The sequence below is a fragment of the Spermophilus citellus genome (assembly GCF_964194105.1).
Source record: "Spermophilus citellus genome assembly, chromosome: 17".
NCBI lineage: Eukaryota > Metazoa > Chordata > Mammalia > Rodentia > Sciuridae > Spermophilus > Spermophilus citellus.
The window spans coordinates 57,122,743-57,136,106 of NC_138199.1; the positions used below are offsets into that span (position 1 = coordinate 57,122,743).

The window sequence follows — 13,364 nt, forward strand, 5'->3', positions numbered from 1 at the left end:
AAAAAAAAAAAAAAAAAAAAAATACTGAACATAGCTATCACCCTCAAAGTGTCCTCATTCCCCATTATAATGCTTCCTCCTACCCCCCCCCCCACACACACTGATCTGCTTGTTGGTAATGTTTAATGTTAAAAAGTCCTTTAATGGGTATCATATAGACTCATTCAGAACAGCATCAATTATCTAAATTTAAGGGCCTGGGGGTATAGGTCAATGGTGGAGCACTTGCCTAGCACATGCAAGGCCCTGAGTTGGATCCCCAGCTTTTGGGTGAAGGGGAGACAAAACAGTCTCAAGTCGAGGCCTATCAAGTAGGTGAGGCCTTCCTCCTCCTCCTCTAACCCCTAACAGATTCAACCCTAATACCCTCCTCCCTCCCTTAACCCTCAGGTCATCTTCCCCCTGACTGGGGAAAGGTAGAGATCCAGGATGTAAGAGGTGGGCTCAGGTAATTATGGGGGTGGGGGCAATTACAAAGACCTAAATTTTTTTGTTCTCATTTTAATAATAAGAAAAAAAAAAAGGCAAGATCTAGGTTGATTCTTCAGGGAAAGGGCTATTTCTGTAGTAAGAGGCCCAGCAGGCAGGAGTCACCTTCAGAGGAAGGGAGGAGACTAGAGCAGAGATGTGACAGCAGGATGATGGTCCTTCCTGCCATCTAACCTGATTCCCTCCTGCTTTTTCCTTGGTCTTGCCTCAGATGAAAAATAATGCACTCTTCCTCTCCTAACATTTTTTTTTTTTTTCTGATCGAGGACTGAAATTTCAGTCCCAGTCTTTTGGGCCTCCATCCACTCCAGAGAGTGTACCTCTCTTTCCCCGGGCCCCTCTTCCTCTCCAGGAGTCCCCCCTTCCTCCCTTCAGTCCCAACTCTGCCTCCTGGGTCCCTTCTGCCCATCCGCTCCCCACTGTGCCTTGAGTTATTATCCCCTGCCAGCAACGTGCCTTTTACAGGTCAATAAAATTAGCGACGGGGGGCAGAGGGAGGGAGGCAGGGGCAGCGAGGTGCTAAGCTCAGTGGCCTTGAATGTGGCTGGACTCACGAAGTCCGGACGCCTGTCATTCCAGGGCTAAACAGTGACAGCTGAGCGACCTGCGCTGGTGTTGGGGGGGCGGGTTGTGTTGCAGAGGCAGAGATGCGTGAGGATAAAGATGATCTGGGCACCTAATTGCCCTCTCAATGGCCTAAGTCCCCATACAGCTGACCCCTGATGGGGAGCCTACCTTTAGAGGAGGTGTCCCATCTCCCACCCACCCTGTAGGAAAACTTCCTAGAGTTCAGATGGGGCAGACTCAGGCAAGGAGAGTGTCCAGTCTCGCTGCATCATGGAAGGGGTCTTCATAGGGCGTCGCCGGGGCTCCAGGGCCTCTGGAAGACGCTGCCTGAAGCGGGGATTTCATGGGGTCCTCAGGATCCATGTGACCCAGCCCCTCGGTCCTCAGAAGAACCAGAGCTCCTGGCCCTCCCCAGCGGCCCGGACGCGCCCCCTTCCTCCCCACCCGAAAGTGGCTGCCCACCCCACCCCGCGGAGACGGGGGTGGGGCTGGGCCGACCCTCCTCGCCACGCCCCCAACCTGGCCACGCCCCCTCCTGCCGGCCCGAAGCCGCGGCGCTCTGAGCTAGGCGAGAGCAGGTGGCCGCTGCGGGCTGCGTCTCTGCGGCTCAGGTAAGACCGCGACGCGGGCTGGTCCACGCCGAGGACCTCGAGGGCAGCACGGTAGAAAAAGGCAGCTCCTTCCACCTGCCCCGTCCTCTCGTCTCGAACCTGGGGGACCTCAAGGGACAAGTGAGGACATCGCTGTCTGGGCTTAGTGCACGGACACTGAGCATCTATTGGGTGCTAGTGAACCCTGAGGAAGTTTGAGGGTCCCGGCTAGATCTCCTGATGCAGCGGGGGGCTCGGAGGGATTGAGAAAGGACTGAACTCGGCATTGGGCACCCCAGTTTTCTGGAAGAGAGCAGGTTATGGGGAGGGGGTGACTGTAGAGCTCCGGAGTGAGCAACCTTGTTGACCTAGGGTGCCCGGTGCCTCATCCAGGCTCAACCTCTTCCCCTGCGGTAGAGAGTGCGGGGTGACCAGGCAGGGTCTGTTCTGTGGGTAAGTGAGGTAGGAGCCACTGCACAGCTGAGCTGGGGCCTCGGTTTTCTTGTGAGCCCCAGGACACCTGCATCATTTATTTACATCTGCGTACAGATGTGTGTGTGTGAGAGAGAGAGGTGAACCCAGAGAGCCTGGCCTGGGATACGACTAAGTGGCCATCTACCAGAGCCAGGCAGTGGACTCAATCACAGATGGGGACCTTATTGCAAACAGGGTGTGCATCTGCACCCCCACTATTGAGATTTGGGCTTTTGGAAAAGGATCCTGCCTCCCAGGACCTCAAAGAAAGCTTCCTGGAAGAGGAGATCCCAGGCTGACAGCTTGGATGTGACACTTAGAGCTCTGAGCCACAAAGGAGAGGCAAACTTTGGGTCTTGATGAAGGGTTGGGGTGAAGCCGAGAGTCCTGGATTGCAGAACAGAGCAGAGGCAGTGCTGGTATGTGGTTCCAGGTGGGACTCCAGGGACCCTCCAGAGAACATCACAGCCTTTGGACAAAAACAGGTCACAATTGGGAGAAAGGGGCTTCCATGTCTATCTAGATTCCTCTATTTATTGTCTCCTCCCACACAAACCATCATTGTTAGGAAGTTCTTCCTCCTATCTGACCTTCATCCTTTCTGCTTTGGTGTCAATCCCTTGCTACTAAGAGGTAGTGTGCTATAGTGGAAAAAGTAGAGGTTGGAGGGTTCATTAAAGTTGAGTCCTATTGCCTTTACCTACTTTGACCTTGGGCAAGTTACTTAACCTTTGAGTTTGCTTCCTCACCTGTAAAATGGGGATAATAATAGAATCCACCTCATAGGGTGGTTGCAGGGATTAAAGGAGAATACGCATGTAAAATGCTTAGCAAGGTGCCTGGCGCCTGGTGAGGCTCAACAAGTGTCCCCTCATGTGTAGGACAGCAAAGCCGATCTGCAGGGGGTGGGGTGGGGTGGGGTGGACATTTTTTTTAAAGTTTGGCCAGAGGAGAATGATGGCCTTCATCATCACCCCCACTAGCCCCTGCCCCCTGCTGGTGTCTGGATCTCTGGCCATGTCTGGGCTACCCAGGGCCCCTCACCTCCTTGCTTAGTCACTCTGTTTGTGTTGCCTTTTATCTCCAGGGTGGGGAGAGGGCCCTGGCCAGGGCAGGGACCAGTAAGCAGCAGGAGCCCACTTGGGGCCGCGCCTCAGTGGAACAAGCTCTGGCTTGGAGACCCAACTTGAGAAAAAAGTGCCCAGTTGGCACTACCTCCCCACCCTCCCTGCCTCCAAAAATCCGAAAGTTGGGATCAAGCCGCACTAAATTTTTCCAGGAAGATAAATAATACGAGTGACTGAAAGTCCTGCCTGGGGATTGTCCAAGCTGCCCTCCAATGGAAAGACAGCTTCAGTCCCTGGCCAGAGCCCAGAGAAGGCTGGGTCCAGTAGCACCCTTAAACCTGGTGAAGGGAGGAGGTGCCCATGCCCTAGGCTGGACGCTTTCAAGGGCTCCACTCCAGTAAGGAGGCCCCAGGGTCCAGGGGGTGAATGTGTCTCAGGACTCCGCTCTCCAGACCTGCGGCTTGGGAGGGCTCTGCTGGGATGCTCTCGCTGGATCCCAGTCTGAGCCACTGTTCTCTGAATCCGTTCTCCTGAGGGCAGGTCGTGCCCCTAGAGAGTGCACCTGTAGGCCTGAGGGACAGATGAAAGGGTGGCTGATTGCAGGTGTGAATGGCACTAGGACGCAAGGCTGGGTGTCTGGTCCATGCATGGAAGTCCCTGGCTGCACAGAAAGGACCTGGCAGTGGGACCTGGCAGCGGGTAGGGAGTGGCTGGGGCTAGAGGGAGAAAGGAGCTGTCTCTCTTTACACCACAGTGTCATTCTGGAGCATAACTCCTAAGTGGCAGAGAAATCTGAATTTGAACTTGTTCTTCCAGGTTGTTAGGAAGGTACATTGGTTCTCTTGCCCCAGGCCCTGCAAATGTTGTAGGTGGCATGACGGGGTCGGTCTAGGACCACAAGTGCCATTTAGTTAATTCCCTCCCTGCTCTCCCTGACCCCCAATATAGTAGTGCCCCTCTAAAAGTGGGCTTGGGACAAGCTCACCTAGACCAGGAAGGAGTTTGAAGGTGAAATGAAGATTGTCAGTTGTCACCAACAAGCAGTTCCCCCTTGGGCCTCCTGACCTCATTCTCTACCCCAAAATTGGGACAATTTATAAAAATGTCCTGTGATGCTTGGGTGGGAAAGGATGGGGCGGAGCAGTGGCTTGTCTCCAGAGGATGGCGAGGGGACGGCCCTCACTGGCCCCAAGGAGTGAGGAGGGAGCCGAGGAGGGCTGCAGCAGTAGGAGGGATGGACACAGGACAGGGGACACCAGGCTGGACACCACCATCCCTGCTGCCCTCCCAGAGGAACTGCACCCACAGGCAGAGGAGGGCCGTGCGTTTTTAATGTGGGTTCCCGAGAGTTTGGATCTTGGGCTTTGGACAGAGACGAGCGTGGGGGCCAGCTGGCTGGGCAGCAGGGGTCATCCCTGGCGGGAACGAATGGCATGTTGATCCCAACTGGAGTTCAGTGCCCTGTGGCACCTGACATGCCGTCTGTTCAGAAGACAGACTCACGCTGCCTCTTTTGTGGCCGTCTCTGCTCACTCATTGATTCTGATTGGGCTGTTTGGGGACCAACCTGCCACCTTGGCCTCATTAGCTCTGTGAGATGCTCAGTGTTACTAGACGCATACACACTCACCTCGGCCCGCATGCCCACCTACACTGACTCACAGTCACCTACTCAAAACACCACTTCAAGTGCCATCTCCGACTTTCCCTTGTCACACACAGTGTGCAGACCCCCAGGCCCTCCGCACAGTCTGACTCTCCCTTATCAGTGACTTTTCATTCACCTCAGGTGACCCGCTAGCTCCAGTGGCTAAGGGTTGGCTTACTTGAGGGTGGCTGGGGGCCAGACGCCTGCAGTGATTCAGCTGGGGACAGGAGGCGGCGGCTCCGCCCTCCTGGGACTCCCCCCAAGTCCCACGAGGCCTGCTCTTCAGCACTTGAGCTCCCCCAATCTCCCAGGAACGCCTGCAGGTCCCGAAGCTCTCTGTCTGTCTGTTCTTGCGAGCCTCTTCCTGCCTCAGTCTGTGTGTCTGTCCCTGCCCCTTGTCCATCCTTCTGTCCTGGCTCCTCTACCTGTCCTCTCCAGTCTCTTCTCTCCTCTTCCTGTCTTTTTCTGTGTGTGTCTCTTATTCTCTCTCCCCCTTGCTTTTTCTCTTTCTCACATGTTTTCCGTCTTTCTGTCTCTCTGTCAGTCTCTCTCACACACACTTTCTCACATTCAGTCTCTAGTTCTTTCCATCTTTAACTCCCCATCTCGGCCTCTGAGCCTGCATCTGCATTTGGTGGAGCGCCTTGCTGGCTTGAGGAGTCCCAGGGGAACCGGATAGCCAGGTGTCTCTGGGTTGCAGAAGAAGGTGGCTGCTGTCACTTCCTGGCCCTTCCACCTCCGGCAACAGGCAGGAGGGGATTGCCCTGCAGGGGCAGATGTTGGCTCCTCTGCTGAGAACTTGGGGACTCTGGCTTCAGACAATGAAATGTTCTTCAGAGACAAGGCTCACGGTCATAGGCCTGGGAGCAGAGCTGAGCGTTCAGAGTGACCAGCAGAGAATTCCTTGTCTGTCTAGTTGACCTGATTGACCTTGTGCTGATGGAAGGATGTTGGGACTGGGAGTCTCCCTCAGAAGAGGCGTTGACCAAAGTGGGGCTGAATCAACACTTTTTTCTTTTTCCTCGAAACAGCCAAACTCCACCCACCCACCCCAGGCCCCAGCTTCCTGCTCCAAACCACCAGTGAGCTCCCACCCTGTTCCAACATTTCCGCCAAGTGCCCTGGGCCAGGGGGGCCTGTTTAAACAGCCTCCTGCCCTCTCCCAGCCTCCCTTTCTCCGCTGGCCTCTCCAGTCACTGCGTGCTTCTCGCACAGGACCTGCTGTGTTGGCTGGTTTGTTTATTTGACTAACGTTTCCTTGGGTGGGGTGAGGCCTGACTCCACGGACCCTTCTCCCTACTCCAGAGGCCCAGGCAAGAGGCCAGGCCCAGCTGCAGCCTGCGCCCACTGTCCATGTCGCCCTCCCTCGGACCCCCAGTTCATTTCCCCACACCCTGATCTCAGCTCTGCCCATCCCTACCTCAGATGCCAGCCCACTCCCTCCCCTGCCCCAAGCTGAACACTTCGGCCTCAGAAGGAAGGCTGGTGGGTCCTCTGGGAGGGGACACCAGGAGAAGGTGCTGGAACAGTTGGAATCGGAACCCTTGGGTTTTCTAGGGGTTCCCAGAGAGGGACGTGTGGGGTGTGGCCTTCAGAATGCGAGAGAAGGCTGCCCACCTGCCTGCGCTCCCTCATTGGCCCAAAGGGAACAGTGATGACCAGAACCCTCCAGGGGGCTTAGACCCATGTCCCCAGTCATCTCCCTGGAAACCCCGGCCCTCCCCATCCCTTGGATGCCTATGGAATTTGGCCCATAGACAGAATTGCTTTGTCCCATCCTAGGGGCGCCTACAAAGGTGACAGTCCTCTTTGCAGATGACAACCAAAGCTCAGAGGACGAAGCAGTATGCCTAGACTGGATCTTCCATCAGAACCTGGCCTTGACCCCCACAACTCCAGACCCCCCAAAGCCACAGCTCCTCCCCGGCAAGGCCTGGAACTACCCCGTGGGAACAGGGGAGCCACAGACTACAGCCACCTGCAGCTCTCCTGAGCCTCCCCTCCCCCACCGCACCTCCCGCCTCACACACCTGCCATGGGTCTCCTGGTCCCTGTGTCTGGGCTGGGAAGGGAGTGCAGAGGCAGGTAGCATTCCTGTGACCTCATTCTGCGACTTGCTGTCCTAGTTACCAGCTTCCTGAGGGGAGAGAAACTTATAGAGATGACTTTAACCATCTGGGTGCTAATTTGGAATGCGACCGTCCCTAGGTTGAGGATAGGGACAGCTATTCCGGGTCTGCAAGATGAGGTGTGGGGGTAGAGAGGCCAGAGGGGGGATCAGGAAGTTTCCCCAAATAGCCTGGCCAGCAGCCAAATGTGGGAGCCAGGCCCCAGGGGGAGTGGCCCAGCTGGGGGGCAGCTGGCCAGTTGGCACATGAACGTGGCCCTTGGGATGTTGGGCACAGGGCTCACATGAAGCAGCGTTGTTTTGTCTCCTTTTACTCCTCTCCCAATAAAATGGGTGTCCCTAGAACTCGGTGTCACAGCTGAGGCCATGTGTCTCCACCCTGTTTTTCTTCTCTTCCAGGGTCCCAGAAACCCCAACCCACTCCCTTGTTCCTCACCCCAGGAACATTGACTAATTCAACAAATGTTTATTGAGCACCTACTAGGTATCACTTGCTAACTTCTGCCCTGGGGATTGAATGAGGAATAAGACAGGGTGAATAAGAGAAAAGAAGAATCCAGGTGTGATAGTGCATACCTGTAATGCCAGCTGGTGGGGAGGCTGAGGCAGGAGGATCACCAGTTCAAAGCCAGCCTCAGCAAAAGTGAGGGGCTAAGCAACTCAGTGAGACCCTGTCTCTAAATAAAATACAAAATAGGGCTGAGGATGTGGGTCAGTAATTAAGTGCCCCTGGGTTCAATCCCTGGTGGTACCAAAAGAAAGAGAGAGAGAGAGAAAGCAGGGAAGAAAATCTACTTTAGCACTGAAGGAAGGCCTCTCATAGAGGGGATATTTCAGCACCAGCCAAGAGAAGCAGGAGAAAGGACCCGGTAGGAAAATGGCCCACAAGGCAGAAAGAACTGGCCTTTGAGAGCTTGCTGGCTCCAGGGACAGAAAGAGCCCCAGTGTGGCTGGGGTATCCTCAGCAAGGTGGGGAGTCATACGAAAATAGATTGGAGAAACACAGAATATTTTGACCTGGACATTTTGACCCCAAGAATGTTTTGAATGCAAACATTTAAAACCAAAACATGCTAACACTGAAGATGTTGGGGTGGGGGGAAGGTGTTTTCCACTTTGAACTCTATTCATCCAACTTCATTCCTTGATATGATTTTTCCTTTTTCCCCCTATGATACAGTTAAATGGATGTCTATGTTTTTCATTCCATTTTAATTTCACCAAAACTATTTTTTTTATAAGCATCAATTCCTTATATATTTTGCTGCCAGAATTAGATTCATCCATCAGTTTGGGAGTTACAGGCTCTGTTTTTTTTTTTTTTTTTTTTTTTTTAAAGAGAGAGTGAGAGAGGAGAGAGAGAGAGAGAGAGAGAGAGAAAGAGAGAGAGAATTTTTAATATTTATTTTTTAGTTTTCGGCGGACACAACATCTTTGTTGGTATGTGGTGCTGAGGATCGAACCCGGGCCGCACCCATGCCAGGCAAGCGCGCTACCGCTTGAGCCACATCCCCAGCCCGAGTTACAGGCTCTGGACACGCACGAGGCTGTGCCATTATGTGATTGAATGGGTAACCCCCTCCACTTTTGGAAGATTTAAATTAAAAAATAGATATATTTGTGGCCAAGATTTGATGCTTCTGTCCGTTTTAGTCAATGATGAGTTTCCTTGCATGCAAGAAACTTCTAGTGGTTGTCAGTGCTACTTCTACCAGTAATATATTTAGTGGCGAGTAATATTTATATCCCAGTTAATCTGTGGGAGGAACCCAGTGGAAGGGGCAGCTGGGAGAGAAGGGTTTGAGGGAGGCTGGTGAAGCTAGATCTTCCAGGCTAGGGAAGGGGTGTTCCCAAGGTGGAGCAGACACTGTTGGAGCATTTAGGCAGATGAATAACATGATCGGAATTTTTTTTTTTTTTGCTTTTGTTTTTTCCTTGCTGTGCTGGGGATGGACCTGGGGTCTCATACTAGGCAGGTGTTCTACCACTGAGCTATATCCCCAGCCCAGATTTGGCTTTTTAAAAGCCTCCTTCAGCCAGGTGCAGTGGAGCACACCTATAATCCCAGCGGCTCCAGAGGCTGAGGCAGGAGTTCAAAGCCAGCCTCAGCCTTAAGCAATTTAGTGAGACTCTGTCTTAAAATAAAGAATTAAGGGGCTGGGGCTGGGGCTGGGGCTGGGGCTGGGGCTGGGGCTGGGGATGGGGCTGGGGCTGGGGCTGGGGCTGGGGCTGGGGCTCAGTGGTAGAGCACTTGCCTAGCATGTGTGAGGCCCTGGGTTCGATTCTCAGCACCACATACAAATAAATAAATAGAGATCCATTAATAACTAACAAAAATATTTTTTAATAAATAAAGAATTAAGGAGAGGAGGGCTGAGGATGTGGCTCAGTGGTTAAGGGCTCCTGGGCTCAATCCCTAGTATCCCGCCCCACCCAAAAAAAATAGTCCTTCAGGCTACGTGATGAACTCTGGTAGGAAGAGGAGGTGGAGGGTTGGAGAAAGGGAGACCAGGTGAAGAGACTACTCCCCACCCCCATTCAGGTGGTAAAGACAAGAATTGAGGAAAGATTAGGAGAGTAAAAAGGACGGTGCAGTCCCTGTCCCATTCCCCAGAGTCCCCACACAGCCCTCCCCACAGAACCAGAGAGACTCTGGGTCTTCCCCACCCCCCTTCCCCTTAGTATAAAGGCAGCTCCAGGCCTCTGACGCCCCAGAATCTGGCCCCCACAGTTTGCACAGGGTAGACACCAAGAGCTGAGGTGGCCTCCCTGGGACTCCCTCCCCGGCTCCCCGGCTCCCCCCAGGCTGAACATGGCTGCTGCCAAGGGTCTGGGAAGCCCTCCTGAGGTTGCGGTGGGGGACAGGAAGGGATGGGATGGGCCCTCCAACCCACCCACCCAGAGTCATGTGGCTGGAGCTGCTGGGCAGCCACAGACCTGGCGGAGAAACAGACCCAGACACAGGGTGCTTGTCCCACTGTGGCTCCGAGCTCGGGGTGTGACCCTGGGCAGGAGTACAAAGGGGCCTCTGTTGATGTGGGGCACGGAGCCCACCTGGGCCAGGCTAGGCATCTGAGCAGGGAGGGAGGTGGCCTGGGGTGCTGGAAGGGAGAAGGCTTGAAGGGACACAGACCTGAGGTTTGGAGTGTCTTCTGGGGCAAGTCACTTCTTGATGCTCACCTTGCTCACCTATAACATAGATATCTGAGTCCCATGTGGTCAGGACCCTCACATGGTGATCACTATGTGCCTATTTGCTAAAAGCTTTATTGACTCATTGAAGTCGAATAACGACCCACTAAGTGAGGTACTATTTATCCTTATTTGACAGATGGGGAAACTGAGGCACAGGGGTGGTCAAAGGCATGCAGCTAGGAAGTAGCCGAGGTAGGATTTGGGCCCAGGGGTATGGCCCACCACCCTGCTTCTGGGAAGGGATGGACATCTCTTAGACCAGGCACCTGAAGTGGATGGATGGGTCCTCCGTCTTCACCGAGATGGAGGGGCACTTCCAGGATGACCTGGCCATAACTGTACCTTGTCTCCTGTGCCTGGGTTTGACCCTTAGGGCAGAGCAAGGGGGCAGCAAAAGGGAGACGGTCCGACTTCCCAGGAGGAATCCCAGGACCAGAGCCCCAAGGCAGGTGATGGAGCCAGGATCAGGAATGGCAGGTCACAACCCGACCGCTCTTGGTCCAGTTGTGGAAACCATGTCCCCAGTGGAGGCTGGGACATTCCTTTAACAAGGATGGTTTGTAATCTATGAGGCGCCAGGCTGGCTGCCCTGTGCTAAGGACAAACCAGCTCTGCCCCCTGGCACCCAGGGTCCAGCCAGACACCAAGTACAAGGCCCAAGCTCGGGGCCCAGACATGCTCCCCTAAATCCATCCCTACATCGTCTGCCCTTCAGAATCATCGGGATGCTGGCTGAAAAGGCAGAACTCTGAGCTGGAGGCCCTGGGACCCGGCAGAGCAAGCCACAAGTTCCCCAGTGGCCCAGCGTGTACTCGGAAGCCTGCTGGGCGGGAGGGTCTCACCCTCAGCCTCAGAATCACCTGAGCACCATTTAAATGTCCTGATGCTCAGGACGCACCCAACCCAAGCCCGTCAGAACCCTTGGGACTCAGGCCTCAGAAGTTGACTGAGTTCCACTAAGTGACCATAGCAGGGACCCCCAGGTAGGCCTGTCCCTCTATCAGCCAGATCTGGGCTGAACTGTCCCCTCCACAGAGAGGCCCTCCTGACCACCGGTCTTCAAGCCCTGGTCCTCCCCAGCCTCATGTGTTTATGTGCTCATTGAAACCCTCAGGGTTCCAGCTCCGAGGGGCTCTGGGTACTTCTGCCCACTGCTGGCCTTGGGGGGTGTGGGATGGAGGGATGGAACATAGTAGGTGGAAGCCGACGTTTATTGAGCAAATGCATCGAGCTCCTGCTCCTGCTCCATGTCAGGCACCGAGGGCGACGCTATCCCTATAGGACCTCTCAGTTGTCCCCACAGCCCCACCAGGCACCCACTGTTGGGCACCCACTGTTTACAGAGAGGTGAAATGACTTGCTCCCGGCCTGACGGCTCCAGAGCCCAGGTTCTGTCCTCTGTGGAGGCTTAGAGCAGCTCTGCTGGGGAGCCTCTGGGGACTGCGGGGAGGGCCTGGGGCACAGGGCGTGTTGGAAAGGCCCCTTCTTCCTGCTCTGCTGTGTGCTCAGGCCCTCGCGCTGATCGAAAGGAGGCGCCTTGATGTGGTCAGAGCTGCTCCCTGGCCACCCCACGTCCCCCTGCAAGGGGCATGGAGGCCTCCCCTCCTTCCTGCCCCAGACCCGAGTCTCAGAGTCACGCTCAGCCTCCCACCTCCCTCCTCAGTGAGTTAGGTGGTTTTTCACTGTGAGGGAGGGAAAAGGACCCAAGGCCCAGTGGGGGGGACAGGAGAGGGTCGTGCTGGACAAACTAATTAAATAAAAGCTTCAGGAAATGAAGGGTGGGTCAGGGAGGTCTTAATTTCTGCAGGGTTGATCCTGGCAGCTTGTCAGGGCCTCTGCAGGCATCTTCTAAATGCAGCTCTTTAAGTAAGAGGGGAGGCAGCCAAGGTCCAGTGAGGACCCTAGGACCCGCAGCCTCCACCTTCCTTTCCAGGGGGCAATATGAGGAAGTCCTCTCGGTAAGCTGACCACCTCCTAGACTGCTGCTGGAAGAGGTTGTCCCTACTGTTAGACACCCCAGTTCCCAGCTTTGTTTCTTCCAGGTCTGGTTCTCCTGCCCCTAGGAGGCAGCTCTGCCAAGCTGGGTAAGGTTCAGATAATTTCCACTGCGTTGGCACAAACACAAATTGGGTGCAACTCTGGACTGGGAAGGAGTGGGGCTAGCTGGCAGCTTTGGGAGGCAAGATAAAGGGCAAGAGAGGAGGGGCCTGGATGTTACAACGGGCACCTGAGTTTGGGTGAGGGGATCTGGATGGAGTTTTCGGCATTTGATCCAGATCAGCTTGTCTTCCTTTTCCTTTTTCTCCCCCATTGGTTTCCAATGCGCAGCTGTGAGGAAGTTCTTTCTGCTGTCTAATCCCTCCTGCTGTAATTAATGATTTCATCCCTCATGTAGCAAGGGGTATTTTGCAGTTTGCAGGATATTTTTTACATGTTATCTTACTTAATTTTCTCAGATGTCAGCCTTGGGTCAGGGAAGTTATTATTAGGTCTTGTTGTTATTATTACCCCACTTTACAGGTTGAAAAAAAGAACAAAAAAACAGAGAGGGGCCGAGTCTGCCCGATTCCAGAGTATGCCTGTTCCTCCAAATTATACCGGCAGACACATTTACCCCTCTACCCTGCAACCTCCCCTTCCATCTCACCCCAATTCAGAAGCTGCTGGGACCTGGAGAGGTCACCTGGGTCATCCCCCTGCCTCTGGCTGTGCCCACGGGAGCCTCCTGGGACCTGGATCTGTAAACCCTCTGGCTGTGGCCAGGAGAGGGGTCGGTGGGGAAGTCAGGGAGTGAGGGAGTCAGCTGCTGGGCCTCATTTTTGAGCAAAGCCTTTGAAAGTTTAATGTGCTAATCTCTCCTGATTACTGCACACCGAGCACCTCCAGCTTGGACCTCCAGCTCGTCCAAGAACCCATTACACACCTCACTTGAGGAGCAGGTTGAGGGCGCTGGGCCGCGACCTCCACCCCACCCTCTGCCCCTCCTGCGCTGGGAAGGACCAGGCACCTCGTTTCCTAGATCTTCACAGGGATCATCAGGTGGGCCTCCTTTGAGGCCTGGACCAGGAGGTCCCAACCCTTCCCTTTGACATCGGGACATTTAATATTCTAGAAAGGTGCTTCTGAGGAGTCTGGTTGGGAGGCTGCTGGGACCCGGGAGGTCATCCTGTCGTCCCACCCTGATTGATGGCTGGAAAACCAAGGTG

The 13,364-nt window shown here is 54.5% G+C and overlaps 1 protein-coding gene across 1 annotated transcript in view; it reads left to right on the forward strand.

Annotated features, from left to right (window-relative positions):
* The first annotated feature begins 1,605 nt into the window (after positions 1 to 1,605).
* ZNF385C (zinc finger protein 385C) overlaps positions 1,606 to 13,364 on the forward strand; it is a 51,304-nt gene continuing 39,545 nt past the window's right edge. Inside the window, exon 1 of the mRNA XM_081271340.1 lies at positions 1,606 to 1,667. The gene's annotated coding sequence lies outside the window, so the exon portion shown is untranslated. The remainder of the gene's footprint in view (positions 1,668 to 13,364) is intronic.